This window comes from Lagenorhynchus albirostris, chromosome 16 (assembly GCF_949774975.1).
Source record: "Lagenorhynchus albirostris chromosome 16, mLagAlb1.1, whole genome shotgun sequence".
NCBI classification, from domain to species: domain Eukaryota; kingdom Metazoa; phylum Chordata; class Mammalia; order Artiodactyla; family Delphinidae; genus Lagenorhynchus; species Lagenorhynchus albirostris.
Genome location: NC_083110.1, coordinates 19,368,450 through 19,389,054, shown reverse-complemented (window position 1 = coordinate 19,389,054; position 20,605 = coordinate 19,368,450). Strand labels below are relative to the sequence as shown.

Genomic DNA, 20,605 nt, shown 5'->3' with positions numbered 1-20,605 from the left:
CCCGGACCGGGGCACGAACCCATGTCCCCTGCATCGGCAGGCGGACTCTCAACCACTGCGCCACCAGGGAAGCCCAACAACCCTTATTTTATAAGTATCGAAAACTACATGCAACTAGAGAATACATATTCTTTTCCCATGTACATAGTACATTCACCAGATTAGACCCTATGCCACTCAATAGATGTCTCAATAAATTTAAAAGTGATCAACATCATATAAGTGAATTATCTGACCATAACATGATTACAACAGAAATCAATGACAATAAGTTATTGAAGAAAACTTCAAATATCTGGAAATTAAATAACACTTTGAAATGATTCATGGGGTTAAAACGTATGTACAACATAATAGAAAGTATTTTGAAATGAATGACGGGGAAAATACAGTATATCATAATTTGTGGGTTGAAGCTAAAGTCATACTTAGAGGAAAACTTATAGATTTAAATGCTTATATTAGAAAAGAAAAGCAATCTAAGACTAATGACTTAAGATTATGCTTTAATGTAGAAATAATTAAGAGGTAAGTAGATAAAAGAAAATAAAGATAAAATAAATCAATGAAATAGAAAACAGATGAAAAAAAAGCCAACAGCTCATTATTTGAAGCTGTTGAGTATAAACAAAATTAACAAACCTCTCTAGCTAGCCTGATCAAGAAAAAAGGAGAGAACACAGATCCTCAAAATTAGGAACAAAAAAGGGGTTATTAGTAAAAATCCATAAGGTCTAGATGGTTTCACAGGTAAATTCTATTAAATAGTCCAGGAAGAAATAACAAAAATAATATACAACGATTTTCAAAAAAACACAAACAAAAACTGAGATGGAGGAATCACTGCTCAAGTGAGGCCAGCATAATCCTAATACCAGAACCTTTTAAAAACATTATATGAAAAAGACAATTACAGAAAAACATCCTTCATGAATATGAATGCAAAAAAAATCCTTAAGAAATACTAGCAAACCAAATCCAATAATATATTAAAAGGGTAATGTATTTCCACCGACTAGAAACATTTAAAAAAAAAAGCATCACAAGAAAGATGTTTTTATTCCAGGAATACAAGATTGTATTAACACTCAGAAATTAATTACTGTAATTTACTACATTAACTAAATGAAAGAAAAAGCAAGATCTTTTTTGACCCACTTCTTACAGTATTGGAAATAAAAACAAAAATAAACAAATGGGACCTAATGAAACTTAAAAGCTTTTGCACAGCAAAGGAAACTATAAACAAAACCAAAAGACAACCCTCAGAATGGGAGAAGATATTTGTAAACAAATCACCAGACAAGGGATTAACCTCCAAAATATACAAGCAGCTCTTGCAGCTCAATATTAAAAAAACAAACAACCCAATCCAAAAATGGGCATAAGACCTAAATAGACATTTCACCAAAGAAGACATACAGATGGCCAAGAAGCACATGAAAAGCTGCTCAACATCACTAATCATTAGAGAAATGCAAATGAAAACTACAATGAGGTATCACCTCACACCAGTTAGAATATGCATCATCAGAAACTCTACAAACAACAAATGCTGGAGAGGGTGTGAAGAAAAGGGAACCCTATTGCACTGTTGGTGGGAATGTAAATTGATACAACCACTATGGAGAACAGTATGGAGGTTCCTTAAAAAACTAAAAATAAAATTACCATATGACCCAGCAATCCCACTACTGGTCATATACCCAGAGAAAACCATAATTCAAAAAGACACATGCACCCCAGTGTTCATTGCAGCACTATTTACAATAGCCAGGACATGGAAGCAACCTAAATGCCCCTCGACAGATGAATGGATAAAGAAATTGTGGTACATATATACAATGGAATATCACCCAGCCATAAAAAGGAACGAATTTGGGTCACTTGTATAGACGTGGATGGATCTAGAGACTGTCATACAGAATGAAGTCAGAAAGAGAAAAACAAATATCGTATATTAACGCATATATGTGGAACCTAGAAAAATGGTACAGATGAACCAGTTTTCAGGGCACAAATTGAGACACAGATGTAGAGAACAAACGTATGGACACCAAGGGGGGAAAGCAGCGGGGGGGTGGTGGTGGTGGTGTGATGAATTGGGCAATTGGGATTGACATGTATACACTGAAGTGTATAAAATTGATGACTAATAAGATGTATAAAATTGATGACTAATAAGATGTATAAGTGTATAAAATTGATGACTAATAAGAACCTGTAGCAATGTGAATATCACATTGCTACACTGAATTTTGAAAATAAATAATAAATAAATAAATTGGTATGGATGGATGCTAACTTGTTTGGCATTGTCTCTTAAAGTGGAAATGCGTACACTCTGTGACCCAATAATTTCACTCTCAGACATATACCCTGAAGAGATTCTTGCATATAAGCATGAGGAGATATATAGAAAATGTTTATGGCAGATTAGTTGTAATAGCTCCAAACTAGAAATAGAAAAGTGTTTGATAGTAGAATGGAGAATTAATTTGCTTTATATTTATATAATGGAAAAAGCTAACAAAATGAATGACATATTTACATATGATAACCTGGATGAATCTTAGAAGTATAATGTTGACTAAAGAGCCAGGCATAGAGTTGGCTGCTTTTATAAATTTCAGAAACAGATGAAACTAAGCTATAATGTTTAGAACTGCATATATATACAGTACAATTATAAAGGAAAAGAAAGATATAGGGATGTGTAAGTCATGGCAATATTTTTCTTTCTCAAATCAGGTGGTGGTGTGATGATTTTAAAACTATACATTCTGTTTTTATTTTGTTTTATTCCACTATATAAAGTCTTAAAAGAAGAAAATATCCTACCCATTCATCTCTAATATTTTTTCTCAGTATTTAAAATTCATATCTAAATGTATTTTGTTAAGTCACTGTGAGAAATTATAGGATTAATTATAGAAACTATACTATAATATGATTAATTATAAGAACAACTGCCCTCATCTTCTATGATTTCCAATTAGAAGATAATGCCTTGTTACATAAATCTTTTCCCAAACCAGTAGAAGGGCAATAGAAAACCTGGTTTATCTGGTCCTAGAAAATTTAAAATAATGAGAAGTACACAGTATATATTTCCTCTTTCCATGAAATGCAAGAAAGTTGTTGATACTATTTAACAGAATAGCTTGAGATATTTTATTAAATTTTCTTCTGATACCTTTGTATTTGTTAGACTGTGGACTTTAGATTAAAAGCAAACCAAACACGATTATCCCACAGATTGAAATTGAGTGTTGACTTCATTTTTCCTGAGATGATAGCTTATTCACTCATATGATGTGGTCATATAAGTTTAGTGTATTGAATATTCAAGAGATTTATTAGTTTGAACCTAGAATATATTACTAAAAATAAGATAGGTATTTTTTTTTCTAAAAAGCAATCCCAATTTATGTATATTAAAATGCTCCTCTGGCTTGGTTTTTGAATTACATACTCACAAAATCCTTGAAATAGAAAATGGACCAAAGTGACGTTTGCAGTCTCAGCAACTCAAACCTTGCTTGAAATGATTAGTTATCCTTTTCCACACCCCTAATACAGGGTCTTCTCAAGCATTAGAAAATGTTTAACATCAAGTCTTGAGTAAAGATTTCCTGCCTACACTAGAGGAGAAGGGATTTTATAGGTTAATAAACTACATGGTACAAAGAAGGAGAAGGAAATTTACTAGGAGGTTGGTCATTTACTGGGAAGCTGGCCATCCTGTATCTTTCATGGTTAGCATATTAAAATATTTAATACCAAAAGGGACATTATAGCAGATGAAACCTTGGGTCAATTTTCTGTGTGAAGTAAATCCTAAAGTATCATTAAACCTTTTGCATTAATTTGTTTCAAAGTCTGAAGCAGTAAATAAAACTACTGATGGAGCTGGTAAATAGAATAGGTTTTTCATTTAGCTCAAAAGTGGATAGAATAAAATCAAAATGCTGAAGAACAAATACATATCTCAAAAAGGTTTAGCTAAATTTTGAATAAGGATAATTCAAAAATTTTCATTGATTCCCTTATTTCACCATGAGAAGAAACTTTTTAAATCCTCTTATAGTTGCAAATTGGATGTTGTTACATGCTGCTCATAGCTTCTCTCATAATTGAAATGAGATTGTGAGATAAACAGATGCTAAATAGAAATATTCTGAATAACTCTAATAGAGCTTTACTCCTCCCATCTTAAGAAATGTAATTCATTTGTTTTTTTTTAAGAAACAAAAATAAATTTAAAAATAAAAAATTTCTTGTAATTCTTCTACCAGAAACAATAGAGTGATACTTTGGTGCACATCCTTTTTAGATTATTCAGTAATAGGTAGGTATCTCTACACATCAAACCAAACTGTATCATGCTCCTATTGTTAGCCTTTTCTTTCACTTAAGATGCTTTGAACACTTCTCCATGTTATTAAATCTTGTCCTGCAATGTAACTCTTTGTGGCTGTATAGTATTTCATTAAAAAGCTGTATTACAATTTACTTAACCAATCTCCATTTTGGTCATTTATTATGTACTATTTATTTATTAAACACTACTGTGGTGTTGTTAAGTTAAATTCCAATATACATCTTTGGTTATTTCATTAGAGTACATTTCTAAAAGTGAATTGCTATCTCAAAGTCTGCACATTTACAATTTTTAAAATATGCATTGCAAAATACTCTTCACACATAGAAATAGGAGTTTCTTAAATGAGTCTATAGCAGCCATTTGATAATCTGCCTCTCTTAAGCGTTGTAAAGTTAGAATCCACTGAGTAGCAAGGGAAAGAATAAAAAATCCTCTCCCCTAAGGATGAGCATGTGTTTTACAACCTAACAGTTTATCCATTAAAAAAAAAAAAGTCTTGACTTTGTACAATGTCAACATCACTTTTAAGTCTTAGAATCACAGAATACTGAAGGAAACATATGTTATGGAGGAAAGATGACTTCTGTAGAAGGACATTGTGCCTAATGATATGTTAGAATTTTTTCATGGGTTAATAGAAGACTGAGTGAGAGGTACATTCATTGTAAAAACATTTTTATAATATATGTAAGTATCTTAGATACAGGGAAGAAATTTACAACCAATCAGGACTTGATAGAAAAAAAAACTTACTGGAATTCTAATACACTAACATTTTTGCAAGGTACCTCGAAGTAGAAGTACAGAATAAAAACACCAAGGAGATGCCAAATTGGTGTGACTAAATTTGAGGAAGTAGTTATACTTTTGGAAGATTGAGCAGAAATGAAAGAGATCAGATTCTTTTGTGATAAATATGCTATAGATTTAAAAGGAAATAATTCAAGCCACACCTGTATGGTGATGAGATTCGGACAGGAAATAATAACAAGAGGAACCTGAGCATTACTGTAGATTATCTACTGAAATTGCTGGATTGATTTTTTAACAAGTGGGTTAAAAATGTTGGTAATTATTAAGATTTGTTTGAGAATAAAATCCCCAGAATGGGTTAGCATATGCCATAAATATGGAATGTAGGTCTAATTGTTATACTTTGATTAAAAAAAAATTGGATATGGAAAAGATCCAGGTAAAATTAAGGAAAATTAGAAGAATTTGTATGTGAGGATCATCCATTTTAAAAGATAAAGCCTGAAAGGGCATAATTTCTAATTTCACACAGTTTTGGAAGGTACCTAAAAGGTGAACACAGACTTATCAATTTATAACCTAGAACTTGGAATGTAGCTCTGTTCATCAATCAACATCCACCTAGACCCAAGTCTGGCTCTTCCAAATTCCAGATAACCTTAGATGAGGTAGTTTTGTCTCTATCGCTTTTTTTTGTTTTGTTTTTTTAAGACTTGCTTTAAAAGTAAAATACACCTAAAGATACTGCTATTCATGCTCACCTTCAGTAATTTATGTGAAAAATGGCTCAACCTCATTTTTTTTTTTTTTTTTTGCTGTACGCGGGCCTCTCACTGTTGTGGCCTCTCCTGTTGTGGAGCACAGGCTCCGGACGCGCAGGCTCAGCGGCCATGGCTCGCGGGCCCAGCCGCAGCCGCTCCGCGGCGTGTGTGATCTTCCCAGACCGGGGCACGAACTCTTCTCCCCTGCATCGGCAGGCGGACTCTCAACCACTGCGCCACCAGGGAAGCCCTCAACTTCATTTTTGCAATTTAGAACATCTGTACTAATGACTTTTGATCTGGGTTTTGTCCCAAAGACCATTTTTATTTTTTATGTCCAAAGTATAAGATACCTGTGGCATATCTCTCTCAATCAGTGGTCAAGTGATTCTTTTTCTTACATTGCATCTTTTTCTCCTGATCTCAGAAATGACCATTTAACTTTCTGGTTTGATCTCCTCTAAACCATAAGCTACCAAAGTGAATTTCATGTACAACAATTAACCTGTATTTCAAGTGAGACCATTCCAAAAGTACCAGCCACCTAGTCATTTTGCTTTGGTGATGCTACTCACAAACAGACAGAAATTAAATTTTATTTACACAGGTACCTCACATTTAAGTTTTCTAGATAATATTCTGTCATCCCAAACAGATCATACTTTCTAGTTCAGGGATCATGGCTTGCATTTGTATGTGTTTAAACCAGTAAAGATTTAATGTCTGGTTTTGTTATTGGTATTTGTGATGATAGTGGTTCTTTTTTGGTGTGTGTGATGTTAACAAATAGAGATAAAAGGAGAGATTGTTAAAATGAAATGAAAATGGGTTAATCCATTTTCTGAGTTAGTTAAGAAAGGGAAGGAAATATTTATTAAACATTAACCAGGAACTATTGTAGTTACTTTACCTAAGTAATTTTAATCCTTTACATTAGTGCTTTGAAATATTTCATGTGCCTATGAATAACCTGAGGGTCTTGTTAAAATGCAGGTTCTCTTTCAGTAGGTGTGATATGGGACCTGAGATACTGTATGTCTAACAATGCAGGTGATATTACTGATGGTGGTAGTTGCCCTATGACACTTTGAGCAACAATGTTTTACACAGTTCTATGAGGTAGTGTAATATAATGATAGTTCCAATGATGATGACAGTAGTAGTTTAGCATATATCATCTTGCTGGAACAAAAGTTCTGTAGGTTGGTAAGACACATCTAGTAAGCGAACAAAGAAAACTGATAAGTTGTGGAATAATAAAATAATCGAGCCACGAGAAAAAGAAAAACATAATGAAAGAAGGTTAAACCTGAAGAGTAAAGTGTATTAACAATCTCTAAAAATGTTCCTTTCCTACTCAGCTAAACTCTAGCTAGGATGGATTTTGTTTATATTAAGACAGAAAACATTTATATTTTCTTTTAATCCACAGTACCTCCTGTCATCAGAATGCTTAAAATCAGCAGTTTTCTTCATGTTTTCAGTGGTTAGCCTACCTGGTACAAGTGACCTTTTGATAACTATTTAAAAGGTTTATCAGTAAAGTTTCAAATGCCTGATTCAGGAAAGTTATGTTACTGCTCTAGAACCACTCAGGTTGAACCTTCCGAAAAGCAAGCACTTTCCTTTTGGTTATGTTGATTGCAACACTGCCCCATTCTTAAACTTTACCACAGGAAGGGCTGTTCAAGCTCAAAGTCGATACTTCCAAAGTCACTAAATATTTCAGCTCTAAACACAGCAGATTTATAAGAACTAAGCTCTGGAAACATCTTCCCAGAAATAGCAAGGCTGCTCTGCAAAGTCCAATAAGGCTAATTACCCTATCAACGCTAAGGCCATTACCTTGAAAGTGTTTGAATAAGGACTTCTGCCAACTTTTCTAACAAAAGATATTGTTTTGACCTCTGATCTGAGCTGCCCTAGTCTACCCAGTGAAAGAATTAAAATGTTGTGTTGCTACAGAGTAGCCAGGAAGGAACTGATCGCCTTAATGCAATGAGACCATGGGTGTGGTCCTCCCCATAGGGGATAATCTGTAGAAAGAGTGTGTTATCTCATGTAAAGACAATATCTATGATTGACTTACTGAGAAGGTGGTTATTACTCCTTGCCCTGGTAGTGGTGGGCATGGGGGCTTTGTGATATGCACTGAGGGCTGACTTACATCTTTTACTCTTTCCAGTACAGTGAAAGGATCTTAGAGAAACACGTGAGAAGATGGTGTTCCATTTTTTTTTTCCTGCTTTGAAGAGTATATTAACCCTTTTTGCTGATTTTAATAACATCGTAGTGAAGACCCCATTCTTAAAGGGAAATGAAAGGGGCCACGAAAGTTTGCCTTGAGTTTATCTCACGTAATGGTAGATAAACTAAGAAAAGTCTTACTTTCAGTGGTAGATTTTCCGAAGTTAATGAATGAAACCACTGTATGGGCTGTGTTCTGTGTTACCATCTATTTTGTCTTTGCATTCAAAAATACTGAACCTTGAATATAAGTGAAATTCCTGCCCTCTGACAGAAAGGTGTAGTCTGGTCTTTCTCACTGTGGCCCCAGTCCTGTTGTTCCTTTTGTTGTGCATCATTAGTTTCTGTGAATTAAGTTAATGATCAGGTTTCATCCAGGAACAGATTGCTATATATTCTTATGTGTTACAAACTTGTTTTTACAACCATTTGTCAAATTGAAGAAACCCCTCACATTATTTGAAAAGTGAAAACAATTTCTGAAAGAAAAAAAAATCTACTAAATTCAACTGAATGAGCCATCCATAGTTTTAAATTTTATGTAAGTCTTTCTTCGGTAAAAATTGTTTTCCACATAAAATGCTTCGCTTGTAATTTAATCTTGGGTTTTTGCAACTTAAAATTTTTCTCCCCCAAATGGTATCTTCCATATTTTTTTATTTGCATCACCGGAACCACCATTAACTGAGTAACTCAAGCCAGACACTTGGGAACTCTCCTTGACTCCTTCTTAATTCTCATCCCTCACATTCATCGGGTCATAATTCTGTGAATTTTGCATGTAAATTATCCCTCGAATCTTGCTTTCACTGCAGCTACAGCCTCAGCTGACTATGAAGAAATGTAGACCACTCCCTCCCTTTCCTCACCAGGAGGGCTGCAAATGAGGCTAGAAAATGGAAGGAAATATGTCTTTTATGTCAAGAAAACTCAGTCATCATAGAACTGATGCTTGGCCTGCATCATGGAGAGCATCCAGTTCTTCCCAAAATGCATTACATGAAATGACATTAGCACGTCAGATAGACCCTGCTAGCTGCTAAAAGCCATTGTAGGTTTGTCACCTATATTTCCCCAGAGAGAATTACCTCCTGTTCATAGTCTGTGCCCTACTACTCAATCTAATTTACATAGGTCCAACTCCCAGGAAGCAGTAGTACTTTATTCCTGAGTTCTATACATAGCCCAGTGTATTCAAGTCTGTAATTAAAAACCACAACCGTATTTATCTTTTACTGTGCATGTTACGGCTCAAGCCTGCTGAGCACAAAATAAATAGCACTTTAAAATTAAGAATTTCAAGTCTGCATTCAACAAAGAGGGGCTATTTTCCAGTGTATAGTATCATTGTATCTTCCTAGGGTAATATCTGTCAACCAACTCATTTGCAGCTGAGAATTCAGATTGTTTGTTTTACTTGAGAAGCATACTTTACAAACAATTCAGATTGTCTGTTTTACTGACAAAGAGAGTTCTCCTGAATGTAGGCCATTGCTTCTTCAATGTGTGGTTATTACAATAAGTAGTGCATCACTGTGGTATTTCACATGCACCAGTGAATATGCTTCAGCAATTAAGGACTCCAGGTCCCGGAGAGTGAAATAAACATCCAGAACTTTTACAAGCTATTGTGACCTAGAAGTAGTCTTCTCCAATATAGTAGTAAATTTTAAACAATAATGTTTATAATTATTTGTTGGGGAAACAAGATATTTTTTCTTCCATTTCCAGAATGAAAATGACTTTCTCCTCCAACTCTCACTCTTAATATCTTAAAAAACCAGGAATTTGAGGGGGCATGATAATACCTTAAGTTTATATAGTTTATTTATGTTTTCAAATCACTCCTAATGTACTTTACTATTTATCGATAGTTCTAAATAATTCTATAGGCTAGATATTATATTCCAAATTTGACAGATTAAAGAAAAAAGATACAAAGATTGAGTTGCCCAAACTATACACAACGCTTCTAATTTCAGAAAGGCAACTCTAATTCATTCTCAGGGAATTTCTCTCTCTCTCTGTCTCTCAAGAAGAATTTTATAAAATAGTAGCCGAGAAAAATTCAGTATTATTCCCTTTTATTGGTAGCATCTGACTTTTTAATTATAGTTGATTTACAGTATTATATTAGTTTCCGGTGTACAGTAAAGCGATTCAATATTTTACATTTGTTTGTTTTATTTTTTTTAGATTCCACAGATAAGTGATAATGTACAGTATTTGTCTTTGTCGGACTTATTTCACTAAGCAGAATACTCTCTAGATCCATCCAAGTTGTTGCAAATGGCAGAATTTCATTTTTTATGGTTAAGTAATATTCTGTGATATATATAATATATATATAATATTCTGTGATATATATAATAGAATATTGTATATATATATAATATATATATCACATCTTCTTTAGTCACTTACCTGCTGATGGACACTTGGGCTACTTCCATAACTTGGTGTTGCAAATAATGCTGCTATGAATATTTGGGTGCTCGTGTCTTTTAGAGTTAATATTTTCATGATTTTCAAATATATACCAGGAGTGGAATTGCTGGGTCATATGGTAATTCTATTTTTAGTTTTCTGAGGAACCTCCATAATGTTTTCCATAGTGACCACACCAATTTACATTCCCACCAACAGCGTACAAAGGTCCCCTTTTCTCCACTTCCTCTCCAGCATTTGTTATCTGTGGTCCTTTTGGTGACAGCCATTGACACGTGTGAGGTGATGTCTCATTGTGGTTTTGATTTGCATTTCTCTAATAATTAGCAATATTGAGCATCTTTTCATGTGCCTGTTAACCATCCCTGTTATGTCTTCTTTGGGAAAATGTGTGTGTGTGTGTGTGTGTGTGTGTGTGTGTGTGTGTGTGTGTGTGTATATATATAATTGTAGGTACTAGTATAAGAGTTTCTTGTAGGGATGGACTAATTCACTTGGGAAAAGGCTTTATTAAATGTGTAGACCTGCCAAGTAGAAAGAACCATAGCCTGGAGCCCTGGTTATATGAGAAGGGGATTCTGTTTGACCTCTCCACACTCCCTTGGGGAGATAACGTTAAAACATTAAAATTCCTGCTTTTCAGTAAAATGAGGGATGTGGATCATACATTTATCAAATGAACTCAAAAGTTCACTCTAATGAACATCACATTACCTAGTGAGATAAACACTCAAGAGGAAAAGGACATTGTTTTATGAGAATATATCACAAGAAACCTGACCTAGATTTGATAAAGCTATCCTGAGGAAGTGATTCTTGTTATGAGCTCTATTAGATGAATTAGAGTTACCTAGGAAAAGGTAGAAAGTTAGGGGGGCTGATGGTAAACGATGCTAGGGAAATAAACAGGTGTCAAATATTTCAGGGCTTTAGGCCAAGTGAAGTACTTTTGTATTTATCCTAAGATTAAAAAGGAAAATGGCAGCTTCGTGAGATTTGTAATTTGGAAATATTAATCTGTAGAGAGTGGCTGGGACCAGGGTTAAAGCTACCTCAGTTGTCCCATTGGCAGATCATGGTACCATAGAGTAGGTTTGTGGATGTGGACATAGTAGCCAAGAAGCCAAAATGCTAGGTCAAGGACATTAAGGTAATTTATCTTCTAGGAACCCATTAAAGGGAGGAAGAGTGAGAACAAAAGCAATGAGAAAAGGAGAGAGACCAAGTCATCCTTGACTATTTTAACCCAATTTATACCCTATACCCTATGTATATATCTTTTTAACATATCTTGGAAGCTCAGGGAAAATATTGCTTTACACGATCTGGGTTTTATATACCTGTTAGCCTTTACTAAATATTTGTGCATGGCTTTTCTCCCTTAACACCGTTAAAATATTTTCGGGGTTTGTCCTGTCTAATGTTTCTTTACTTTAGATACATAGTAGATAAAGAGCAAATATTCTTTGACAATTAAAAAAGTTAAATCTCCTAATGTTGCATGAACTTGTTTTAGTTCACAGTTTTTGATAAGACCAAGTTGAATCTTCAGAAATTCCAAATATATGGAGAGAATGTCCAATCCCAAGAATTCAGACATTGCAAATATATGCTGTTTTTCATTTAAAATTTTGCCAACTTCTTAGTATAAAACGCATTTTGGCAATTAATGAATAGCTTGTATTTTGCCTTTATGTTTATATGGAATTGGATGGTGCATTAAAAGGAACTTTGTAGTTGTTTCTGACATAGAATTCCTTTTTTAAAAAAAGGGAATTTATTAATTTAGCAAAGATGTCAAATTTATTTTTAATTCCTCCACTTGAACCCCAATGATTTGGAAGACAGTAGATATTTCCTCATCTCCAAATTCAAAACTTATTAGATACCTAAGTGGCAGATTATATTGGATCCAAAAATCTCTGTTGTTTCTGTTTTTTCATCATTAGAAATTAAAGTATTTCCCATTACCTTAAGTTGTAATTTACAATATTGTTTTCAGAATTTTTTTTCTTTTTTAAAGCAAATTTTCTCTTATTTTAGTTTTATATTACAGGTAAATCTCAACAGTATACTGTTTCTGTAGATTCAGTTTTCCTTAAATTCATATTTGTTTAACTGAGGGATATTTTTATAATTAGCATATGAAAATGATTGTTGAGCCTATCAGAACTGTAAATTCTGTATGTCTGTGTGTTTGTATATATAGTGTTTAAATTACCGAAGTATTCTTTGTATTTTTTCCCAAACTATCTTGCATTGAGGCAAACATTCATAAAATGTCTAACACTGTGCCGGGTGAGTATTAGTCGTTTTATTTAGTTAACCTAATTAAATTCTGCCAACAACCTTTGTAATAAGCATTATTTTCTAACCATTACAGATAAGGAATTGAGGCTCAGAATAGGAAATTTGTCTGAAATCACACAAAACTAATAAGTAATAGAGCTGGATTAAAATGTGGGATTATACCCCAAATTCCAACTTAATTTGTCTATAAAACATACTTAGTGTTATGTCATGCCAGATAATTCATTTGATGTTCTTTTCCTCCCTCACTTACCTATTGCATTTAATAGGTTGTCCTGTCTTAATAATTAGTATGGAAGACAGGATAATAGTAGTTTGATTTTCATGTAAATAATCGCCTTTTACAGACCTTCTAGGGAGCATTACATTTTCCATAACCTAAATAGTCCTAGGTCGAATTTTTCTCCTTTTCTCTAGCAGTATGGATTAAGAGATATGAACGTTTATACTAGAATAAATATAAAAGAAATGTATAGACTTTCATATAATGCCATATACTCCCAGAAATCAGCTTCGCCCCCGTCCCTTTTTAAAAATTACTTTTCACCCCTGGAGTGGGTTATCTCAGTTTTTTTATGTGTATCCAAAGTCAAGTGAAAGCCTCATGAGATGATTCATGTGAGTAATCCTATCATGCGTGGATCATCTCTTCTTGGAATAAGGAGATTACAACATTGTTAGGCCAAAGTTGAATGCAATCTAATTGTTTATAAACCTGTGAGGGTGCATGACAGGTTATATCTCCTCACCACCACCCCTCCCCAACCTCAAAATGCTTTTATCATTTAACAAAAGATGTGACTGTGGAGATTCTTGATGACAAATATCACATGGCTTAGTTTTAAAATGTAATGACGGTTTCCCATAAATGAAAGAAGACAAAAAGAAAAGGTTATCAAAACTAAGGAAATGTGGAAAAACCAACATAGAAAGTGAGAAACATTTGGTACTAGAATACTATTTCAGCAACTAAGAAAAGAATGCACAAAATTAGAGCATTGAATTTGATGTCATTACCATGGTTGCTACAATTCCAAAATTATTAGTGTTACCAGTTTACGTGGATGTCATATAAATTCCCCTCACATACTAGCTTAGATGTATTTGAGGTATCATATATCTAGTTATTTTAATTTTCTCTACATGCCATGACACTGAGGTAATCAGACCTATGGGTACTTACACATAACTCATCTTTTTAATCCACAAAGTGCTTTTGTTATATTAACTAAGATGTTTAAGATTATTTATATCAATGCCAATATTGAAATATCTCTGAGGAAAATTAAATTACGTGGACTTATTTTCACTTTTAAAGTAACTGTTTTCAGGAATCTTTTAAGAGAAGTATATACATCAGTTGATAGCATTAAATCTGCATGTTCAAATCCGAAGGAACTTGAGTGGGATGAGCTAATTCAAACACTGCCCCCTACCCCAGTGCAGACTTACCTATAACTCCTGGGAAAACGAGTCCTGGGAGAGTTAATATGACTCTTTTGTGTACATAAAATAGTTTGAAGCAAAGTAAAACTCTAATTTAAGCCTCTTGTTTTACAATCTAGAGCTCTCTATATATCTTTGCACAAATTATTCAATCTCTTTGTGTCTCCATTTCCTTACCAGAAAAATGGGAATACTGGTAGGACCTTCCTCTTTGGATTCAAAACATTAATTCAAATGAACTACTTAGAAACTGTTCCTGGAACACTGAAGTGGAGAAATTGGAACCTTTGTGTATTGCTAGTTAGACTGTAAAATGGTACAGCCACTGTGGAAAACAGTATGACATTTCCTCAAAAATAGAATTTAGAATTACCACATGACCCAGAAATTTCATTGGTGGTATATAAATGAAACATTTGAAAGCCAGGACTTGATGAGATATTTGTACACCAGTGTTCATAGGAGCATTATTCACAGTAGCCAGAAGGTGGAAACAACCTAAATATCCACCAACAGATAAATGAATGAGCAGAATATATGTACGTATAATGGAATATTATTCAGCTTTGAAAAGAAATAAAATTTTGACCTATGCTGCAACAGAGATGGACCTTGAAAACATTATTCTACATGAAAAAGCCACACACAAAATGTCAAATATTGTATGATTCCACTTCTACGAGGTACCTAGAATAGTCAAATTTGTAGAGACAGAAAGTAGAATGGTGGTTACCATGGCTGAAGGGGGGAGAGAATAAGAAGTTTTTGTTTGATAGGTATACAGTTTCATTTGGGGAAGATGAAAAAGTTCTGGAGGGCTTCCCTGGTGGCGCAGTGGTTGAGGGTCTGCCTGCCGATGCAGGGGACGCGGGTTCGTGCCCTGATCCGGGAGGATCCCACATGCCGCGGAGCGGCTGGGCCCGTGAGCCCTGGCTGTTGAGCCTGCGCGGCCGGAACCTGTGCCCCGCAACGGGAGAGGCCCGCGTACCGCAAAAAAAAAAAAAAAGTTCTGGAGGTGAATGCTGATAATTGTTGCGTAATAATGTAAATGTATTTTATGCCACAGAATTTTAAACTTATAAATGGGTAAAATGGTCAAATTTATGTTATATGCATTTTAGCACATGCACACACACCATTTTTTTCCCCCACACCAGGCATTGTAATGTTTTCTTCAGCGAGGCCCCTTTGGTTTTCAGGATCATAGACTCACTCTCGGTGTCCTAAATTATTGTAGAAATAATACAGCAGACACTAAGATGTGGCAGTGAGAATGAACTTGGGTCAGAGTCATGGCTTTTCTACTTAATAACTGGACGGTCTGAAAAATGGGGATGGTAGTACCTCACTGAGTTGTAAAAATTAGGTGAGTTAGTATAGAGAAAGTGCTTGGAACAGTGTTTGGCATAGAGCAGAGGCTTTGAGTATTAGTATTTATTATTATGGCTATTATTTTTTCTGTGGACTGTTAACCCCAAATACGAAGCTCTCAAAAAGAGTCAACTCCCAGCTCTTTTTTTTTCTGAGTATTTTCTCTCTGTTGGTGCTTTCAACTCTCTTTACGTATTTCCTCCATTTTTCTTTCAATCCACTGGCTTATTTTACTCTATGCTCATTCTTTTCTTTACATAATAACTTCAAACTCATAGTTTCTTTTTCCTTTCAACTTTGGTTTGCTCTACTTCCTCATGGACTTAACCCCATGAACCCCTCTGGTTCTGATTTTACTAGATGGCTTCTCTCTCTCTATATATATATTTTTTTTTTTTTTTCATCTTTCATTTCCATTGCTAGCTAACTCTTTCTCTGTAAGTTCTAGTTCAAATTTTCAAGAGAGATTTGACCAGCTCAACCTTTTACATCATGCCCATGACCAATCACTGGTCAGCCTACAGATTGGATGTCCTTGAAGTGGGTGCCAGCCTTTGATCTCAGCAGTTTTGAAGAGGGAAAAATGTGATACCAAACTTGGCTCCCTATGGAGCTAAGAGTAGACTAGGAGTAGAAAAATGTGTTTTAGGGACGGTTTATGAATATAGCAGTAACTATGATTAACATGCTTAGTATAGAAGCAAAGATGAATAAAACACAGCCCCTCCTATAAAAAGGCTCATATGGAGCAGATGTGTATAAACAATCATGTAATATGATAACTACTATTTAGTTATATGGACAAAGTACTTTTAAAACACTAAAGACAATTCAGGTTCCTGGGTATAAGGAAAGGGACAGGTTTCACAGTATGCAATGACATTTCAACAGGTTTGTTAAAGAAATGTTTCCTCAGAAGGACCAGAGCAGGGACAGGGATGGAGCAATGGTGTTGAAGCAGATTCAGTTGTAAGAACAAAGTCATGGAGGTGTGAAGATACATGATGTCAGAAAATGGAGCTGAAGACAGGATGGCTGGAACGTAGGCTAAAATGAGGGAGATTGTTACAGCAGACTGAAAATGGAGGTAAGGGCTAGCCTGTGGAGGCTTTTAGACTGTGAATTGGTGAAAAGGAATTTGGATTTTATCTTCAGTCAACTAGGATTCTATCAAAGGTTATCAGGCATGGTGGGACAGGATCCCTTGTGTATTTGAAAACTACATGTGTTTGTAGCAAGGAGAATAGCCTGGAGCAAATAGGGACTGGAATTAGGAAACTATTTGGAAGGCTATCAAAGTAGTCCTATTAAGATATAGTAAGTTCTTAAAGATACTATTTCAAAGTTGAACTAATTAGGTGATTCTCAGGGTCAAGGGTGATTCTGACATGTACACACCTCAGCCATAATCTAAAGAAAGATGCCTCAGAAAGCAACATCATTCGCTTCAGATTTAAGTCATCTTTAGTTACACATGAAGAGGATTTAAGAATGGTTCCCTCCCCACCTCTAGATATGTAGCTAAAATGTTAGGAGTATGACTCTGGGATGAAGATTTCTTCTGCCTTAAAGAGGGTTTGCACATCTTCTGAGTTTTGTCTGCTTTTAGATTTAAGCTAAATATCAGGAGAGTCAAGTAGGATACATTTTCTTATAGTGTGCATTGTTGAATCAGTAAATTGGATCAGCTGCAGAACTGGAAGTTTTCTTACAAAATATAGCCTGCCTTATATTCATGATTCCATATCTCCACTGAGGGATCTGCACAAGTATTTTAACACTATGCACAGAGTGTGAAGGCATAACTGTACACAACCACATGTGTACAGTTGTTCAACTTCAGGGCAATGAAACACCAGAGACCAGGACCTCTGCAGTGTACACAAACATACATTGTAAGTTAATAGGTTAATAAAACTGTAAAACTAAAGTCCAGGAATACTGTGGAGTTGTTATTTCTAAAGGTAGTGTGTGTTTCCTTAAAATTCAATGTGTTCCTCTTTCATAAAAAAGAAATGAGAATATCAACATAATATTTTCAAGCAACTAATTTCTCTCCTTCTGTACCTCCAATAATTTGTTGAAAGTCATGTATGTAAGGTGCAGCCTTTAGGTTACTGAGTGGAAAAAAATTATTTTTATTGTTGCCATTATATTTTGGTGAAATCTGAATTTTGTATCCAGTATTCTGCTACACCAGTTATTCCTGTTTTCCAAATTCAAAAGCCATTTTTAGTCCTCATTATTCTTGACGTTTCTATGGCATTTGACCCTTGAAAAGATTTTCTTCCTCGTCTTGACTCTTCAGTACCTTACTTTTCTACCTCCCCAACGATTCCTTCTCTCATCTTTATCACTTCCACTGTATCCTTTCCTCATACATACTGGTACTTTATATTGGAACGCAAAGGTGAGTTCTTTCCTCCCTTTTTCCATTGTCTTCTTTGATTTTCTTACAACTTTATTACTGTCTCCTCCCCTTCAGGAGGTGAGGTTTAGGCTCTACCTTGCTTCTAGGTCATCATCATTATTATCACATGTTATTGCCTCTTCCTAAATGGGTATCACCTTGTACTAATTTCCACTTATTTCTCAGATTTTATTCCTTTGAAACACCTTTCCTTATGGAGCTGAATACCTCTCCCATGTGTTATAAGGCATCTTCTGCTTGCCTTTACAATAACCCCTACATTATAGCACTTATATATTGCAGTCGTTCTCAAACTGCGAGCCCCAGACCAGTAGCATCACTATCACCTGGGAATTGGTTAGACGTGCACATTCTCAGGCTCCAAAGCACATTAACTGAGTCGGAAACTCTAGAGCACAGCTCAGGAATCTGTTTCAACAAGCCATCCAAGGGGATTCTGATAGAGGCTAACGTTTGAGAATCACCGGTATGTTGCAGTTGCCTGGCTTTTGGCTTATTCCCCTTCTAGATTATGGGCTGTTTTAGAAATTATGATGGAATCTTCTTCATTGTGATGTCTTTAGTATTCCATGTAGAATCTGATGGCACTAATTTGTTTCAACGCATGAACAAGCAAATGAGTAAATGAATGACAACTTTTTTATGAACTCCGATTTCACATCTGTGATTGGCCACTATGTAATTTGCAGGGAGAGACAAGAGTCACTTCAGAGTCAACCTCTGTATAGGAAAGTTGACATCTAATACCCTTCCTCAACAGTGTCCTCCAAACAGTTTCACACATCTCCTTCTACAACCCTGACTGTTTAACTCTCTGATCTCTCATTTTCTATCAATACTATAATCATTCTCTTCATTAATCATGGAAAAACCTTAGCAATCACTTCCTTTAGAGAATAACTTCATTTATTCTGAGTATACGACTAAAACATATTCACTGTAGAAAATCTGAAAAATTCAGTTACACACACAAAATCAAATAAAAAGCACTGGAAATTCCACCACTCTGAGAGAACCATTGTTATTTGTAGTATGGATTTATCTAACTTTTAGTTCTAGCATATTTGCTAGAAGCGACATTCTATGAAGCTTGATGTGTTTTGTAATCTGCTGTTAACTACACTTTGGTGGATATATTTCCATGTCTTTAAGCATTGTTTCTCACAGATGTGTTAATGTCTGCATGATATTTTTGGCAATAATTGATCTAGCCACATCCTCCTTTAAATTATTGTAAGTCCTGTCAAAACTTTTTCAGTACGTCCACCACTGCAGTCCAAACTCCTTCTTATTCCTGTAACCTATGACAGTAGCCTTGTTTGCCAAATAAAATTTTCTATAGTGTAGTTCTGAGCAGATCACTCAAAAGTTTAAATGACGCTCCAGTACCTTCCAAATAAGGTCACAGTCCTGAGCAAGACGGTCAAGGACTCCTTATGCATAGCCAGGGTCTAGGTGAGCCTGCTCACCATTCTCATAGCATTTAGCCTGCTTTCTCACTTTTTGAATATTGCTGCTTCTCTGTTCCACAATATTTTCTCACCCATGATGTCCACTTCAGTGTGAGGCCTTGCTAAAACTGCAGACTTCCTACCCTCACCACCATTCCACCCCTTATCCCCCTTCTCTGCTCTGTTTCTCTCCTTATTTCTTATAACCATCGAAGAGACCATATATATATTTTACTTATTTAACTTGCTATTTACCTGCCTCCCCTAACTGGAATATAAGCTCCATGAAGAAAATGATTTTTGTTTGTGTCTTGTTCACTGCCATATCCCTAAAATCAAGAACAGTGCTTGATACATTAAAAAAAAAAAAACACTCAGAATATATTCGAAATACTGAATGATGAGTGAATGCACAAACGAATGAATGAATGAATTAACAGGGAATATCTACTGGTAAAAATTTTCAAGTCCTCAAGGAAGTCAAGCTTTTATTCCCGTGATTTGCATATAATGGGCATTCACCACGTAGTTGTGCAATGTGAATCCAAGTGACCAGTTAAATGTAAGCATTTCCTGGCTTTTCAAATAAATCATCATTTCCCCACCCCCTTTGATATAGTTATATCTCTTCATTTTCCTGCACCTTTTTCACAGCCTTTTCTTAGAACTTCTGCTGAAGGTGATCTCTGCTTTCTAAAGACCGTCTATCATTTTTGTAATTGTGGCATGTATTGCATCCCAAACTGAGCTGGAGTTATATGGTGCCCTTCCCATTGAGTAGTATGCAAGCTTCTTATAGGCAGATACCAATTATCTTTGTATCTCTTGCAGTTCTTAGTGCATTGATGCTCAACAAACAGTTCTAAAATTAATTAAATTATTACCAAAAATAAAATTAAACTATTAGCAAAAGCAAAGAAGGAGTTACACATGAGGGCATAAACATATCTAATTTTTTTAAAAAAAGAATACCTGTCACAGGCACAATGGTAACTATTCT

General features: G+C 35.0%; 1 protein-coding gene across 1 annotated transcript in view; it reads left to right on the top strand.

Moving 5' to 3' along the window:
- The window catches only part of CTNNA3 (catenin alpha 3), a 1,656,790-nt gene that overhangs the window by 1,143,680 nt on the left and 492,505 nt on the right, over positions 1-20,605 (top strand). The gene's annotated exons all lie outside the window — the stretch shown is intronic.